General features: G+C 41.4%; 1 pseudogene; it reads right to left on the bottom strand.

The window, feature by feature from the left end:
* Nucleotides 1-682: 682 nt before the first annotated feature.
* LOC130020170 (glyceraldehyde-3-phosphate dehydrogenase-like) lies at nt 683-1,639 on the bottom strand (annotated as a pseudogene).
* Between the last annotated feature and the right edge of the window lie 3,471 nt (nt 1,640-5,110).

Here is a 5,110-nt window from a genome sequence, read left to right as displayed (position 1 = left end):
CTCTCTCTCTCTTTCTCTCTCTCTCTCTCTCTCTCTCTCTCTCTCTCTCTCTCTCTCTCTCTCTTCCTCTCTCTCTCTCCAGCCCCACCAATACAGATATTGAAAAGTTATCAGGTATATCCCTTTACAATTTTCTTAAGTATTTTAAGAAAGGTCACTATAATTTTAATAAAAATAAAATAATAACTTCAAGATCTTGTAGTTGATATCAATTAAAATAGCTTCATCATTCATGCCATTTTCCTTCTTAATAAGATCAGCTTTTTCTACTACTATGATATTTGAAACTTAAATCTCCTGCCTGTTATGGTTGTTTGATTATTATAGGCATAAAATTAGGAAAATCAAATGTCAAATGCAACATAGAGATTTAAAGAAATTCAGCAAGCTTACTCCAGAGGTTTGAATATTCATTAACACGTCCTTTTACTGGAGAATAAGAAGCAGGCAGAACAGGAAGCTTTTTTTTTGATGGGGTACAATGTACTTTGATGTTCCATGACAAGGTGGGGCTGCCCATGTCCCCCACTGGGCCCTTCTTCAGGGTGTCTGGGATGGAAACTCGAAGTCAGGAGATTCTCGATGTTCTGGCTGAGTGGGAGGAGAACTCCATAGCAGCTGAGGGCCTATCTCTTCCTCTTGGTGCTACCTGCAGGGTTGGTGGTCCTGGGGGAAGTGCTTACTACTTGGTAGCCGTGTAGATAGCAAAGTCCACCACTCTCATGCTGTAGCCAAACTCATGTCAAATCGTAAATGAGTTTGATGAAGTGGTTCCTGAGGGCAACGGCAGCCCAGCATTGAAGGTGGGGAATGGGTACCACAGTTAATGCTACAAGAGACAACCTGGTCCTTGCTGTAGCTCAGGATGCCCTGAAAGGCCCATTTCATCATTTTCTTGATGTCATTGTATATCGCAGATTTCTCCAGGCAGCAGGTCAGATCCACAATGGACAAGTTGGAAGTGGGGGCACAGAAGGTGACAACCACCAGCTTCCTGCTCAGCTCCAGGATGGCCTTGCCTGTGTCCTTGGCAGCACCGGTGGTGTCTGAGATGATGTTCTGGGCCACTCCTCAGTAGTCACTTCAGGGTTTCCAAGATGGGTCGTTCAGGGTCGTCTGGAAGGCAGTGATGGCGCCGACTGTGGTCATGAGCCCCCTCCATGATGCCGAAATTGTCACTGAACCTTGGCTTAGGGGAACCAAGCAGTTTGGTTCAGAAGTAATTGCTGACAATCTTGAGGGAGTTGTATTTCTCGTGCTTCACACTCATCACAAACATGGATGTGTCAGCAGAGAAGACAGAGATGATAACACTTTTGTCACCCTTTCTCAAGTGGGTCCAGCTATCCCATAGTATTGAAGACACTGGTGGACTCCACACCAGCCTCACCCCATTTGCTGTTGGCAGGATCTCCTAGAAGATTGAGATGGGCTTCCAGTTGGTGATGTGCTTCATGTTCTCAGCCTTGACTGTGTTAATGAATTTACTGTGAGAGGAATCATACTGGAACATGTAGACCATGGAGTTGAGGTCAATGCTTAAAGGGTCATTGGTGGCCACAATCTCCACTTTTCCAGAGTTAAAGGAAGCCCTGGTCACCAGGGGAACAATATGGCCAAATCTGTTCACTCTGACATTCACCACAGTGTCTCTGGGATGTGGAAGGTGCTGAGCAAGAGGAGACAGCCTCTATCATACAGGGTGGAGCAGAGAGCCAGAGAACTTTAAGAGATATTAATCACTACAAAATGAAAGCTAAGAAAACATTTTTGTTTATAATTGCTTGGGTCTTAGGCTGTGGTTCAGTAGTATGGAAGAAATATATTACTTTAATGTAATCCCAGTCTCTGCCCCCGCGCCTCGGTGTTCCTTCCAGGAGTCCCTTGGAGGGGAGCGGGTTGAGCTTTCCTCCCTGCCCCGGCCAGGGCTACGGCAGCCGGAGACCTCCAGGACCAGCCACCACCATGCTGAGACCACTCTCCGCACACCTGAAGGTACTGGCAGAGGGACAAAGCCACGCGGGTTCCGGGGCCGAGACCTCCAAGCCTACTCGAATTGGAGTCGAGCATCTTCCACCCAGATCCTCCAAATTCCAGTAGGCGGGGGTCACACCCACCACCTGGCCCCCTGGCGCCGTGTAATCCCATCAGCGGCCAAGACTCAGAGACTATAAAATCCAGATCCCAGAACATCTTATCAAAACTTTTTTTTATGACATCTTATTATCTCATTCCTACTTTGGACAAACTTGCAGGCTGTCGAATGTAGCCTGCCCACAGGGCAGAGTCTGGCAAACTCCCCGTGGCCTACCAAATATGCCAAATACCAGTAACAATGATGGGTCTCATTCTCCTAAAGAGCCCTGAATATAATCTCAGGGCTAGGATGAAAGAGACGTTACTGGGGCCTGCTCGAGGCAATCGACGATTAACAGGATGATGAAATGAAAAAAAATGAAATGAAATGTAATCCCAAGCCCCCAACCCATATGAGAACAAAACCCAAAACAAATGATGAAGTATTTGGGAGTGAGCCTAAAGAAGCAGAGATTGAATACTGTAATGTAATGCAAAATAAATAGAAAAATATCAAATAAAATTGAAAATGAGTCTTTGTGTTGGTACCTTGCAAAAATAATTATTAATTAAAAAATATTTTACAAAAATAATCTATTGATGAAATTAAATACCTAGACATATGTCTATGTTATTTCCGAGATAAATAAACAATTAAAAAATGTAAGGAAGCATATATCCATATGTAGACCAAAATAATCTGCAAGAGTAAAATGGAGGCAATTCTCCTTGACATTAAACTATACTATAAACAAAGAGCATTTAAAATAATACATTATTGAAACACAGGGATACAGAATAAAATATAAATGATTGCCACTCAATGCCTCTTTTGCAAACCACAACACCCAAAAGGAGAGAGAGAACAAAAGGGAATGCCCTGCCACAGAGGTAGGGTGGGATTGGGGGAATAGGGGTGGAAGGGATACTGGGATCCGTGATGGTGGGAAATGGGCACTGGTGGAGAGATGGGTATTTGATCATTGTATAATTGAAACCCAAGCACAAAAATTTGTAAGTCTACGACTGTACCTCATGGTGTCTCACTAATAAAAATTAATAAAATATATAAATCCTAGAGAAAAACCCAGCCATATGAACATACAATCTCTGACAACAAAACCCAAATGACCCAAAAACATTGAGTGAAAGCCTTTTTAATCAATGGTATTAATGCCATTACAAAATTAGCTCAGAATTAATTAAGAATTAAATATTAGATCCCAAAGGACAAAATAGACCCATGTGACACACTCCAATAATTTTTATGGGTAAATATCATGTTATGTACTAAGGGCCTAGAATTTTGAAAATTGTTCAACTCAGCCTGATGGTATGGATCAAATATTAGGTATTCGGAATCCGCAGTGCTTAATCACAGCAGTCTTTGGGGCCAAAAGTATCACCTTGATGGAAGTTCTTCCATCAAGTCTGCATATGCTAATATTAAAGGTTCCTCAGGACCACCAAGATACTTGGCATCACCAGAGATAACTTCAGGTTCTTGAGCACTGAAAATGGACCATCAGTAATGGACAAAATCTGGCCTTTGTACATGCTAGTCACACAGACATTTATCTCTCCAGCTGCAAATGTATTGCTATTTAATATGATGCACAAAATTTAACCCAAACTGGAATAAAGATTGAAATATTAGATATAAAACCATTAAAATAATAGAGGAAAATATATCTAATATACTCCAGATCCTGAAACAAAGCCAGAGATATATTTAGCAACCTAATCCCATTGGCTATAGGAACAAAACAAGATATGTTATAAATAAATTTGGCTACATTAAATTTTAAAGCTTTTAGAAAGTCAAAAAATAAAGGAATCTAGTAAATAATAAAAAGTAAATTAATTTAATTTACTCAGGGCTAACTGGTCAGGGATTACTCTGCAGTCCGGAATCATTCCTGGTGTGGCTCAGGAGATCAGATAGGATACCTAGAGACTGAGCACAGATTGACCACATTCGATACAAGCACCCGACCCTGTATTGAAAATCCAGCCCCAAAGTAAATACAGTTTAAAGACCAACCCTATAAAAATATGAGCAATTTACAAGAGCAGATGCTATCTAAAGAAAATATTCCAATTATCTGGCAGAAATTTAAACAAAATCACCATTATTTTCACAACAATGCACTGTCCACTCTCCTCCAGTTGTTCATCAATTTGCTCGAGCAGGCAGTAGTAATGTCTTCCACTGTGAGACTTGCTGTTACTGTGTTTGGCATATCGAATACGCCACAGGAACCTTGCCAGGCTCCGCAGTGTGGGCAGGATACTCTCGGTAGCTTGCCAGGCTCTTTGAGAGAGACACAGGAATTGAACCTGGGTCAGCCACATGCCAGGCAAATGCCCTATCCACTGTCCTCATACGTCAACATAAAAATACGTAGCGTGATTCATTTTTATTAAAAGATACAAGTATTGCACAGATTTTCCACACTAACACAGTACACTTTGGGGCCAAAGAGATAGAAGGGATGGTAAGGCACTTACCTTGCATGTGCTGAACCAATGCCACTCCCCAACTCTACATAAACTCACCTAGGCACCACCAAGAGTAAGTCCTCAGCACCACCAAGAGTGGCCAAAGAGGGGAGGGTGGAACTGTCTATGAACTGTCTATGTTCAAAAAGACTGCAACAAACAGGGTTTAGTGAGTGTTACAGGAGGACTAAACTCTGGAACACTGCCAATTGGAACATCAATCCAAACCTCTTCCATAGAAGTATTAAGATTTCTTAAATGCATTGAAAATAACATTTCATAATATCTATAAATGCCAGCCTTAAACATTTATCTGAATTACATTGAAACACAAATTTGAAAATGTTTTTGCACTCCTATGCTTATAGTTTCATTATCACTATAATAGCACAGTCATGCAAGCAATTATAATGCTCATATGAATGTGACAAAAACAATAAACTGTGGTCATTTTTTCAATGTAACACTTCTCTGCCTCTAAAATATGCTCTTGGGGACAAAATGTGGAACTGAGGTCATCATGCTCAGTTAC

Source organism: Sorex fumeus, unplaced genomic scaffold (genome assembly GCF_029834395.1).
Source record: "Sorex fumeus unplaced genomic scaffold, SorFum_2.1 ptg000010l, whole genome shotgun sequence".
Lineage (NCBI taxonomy): Eukaryota > Metazoa > Chordata > Mammalia > Eulipotyphla > Soricidae > Sorex > Sorex fumeus.
The sequence above is the reverse complement of the archived record's forward strand: the minus strand, read 5'-3'. Positions and strand labels throughout refer to the sequence as shown.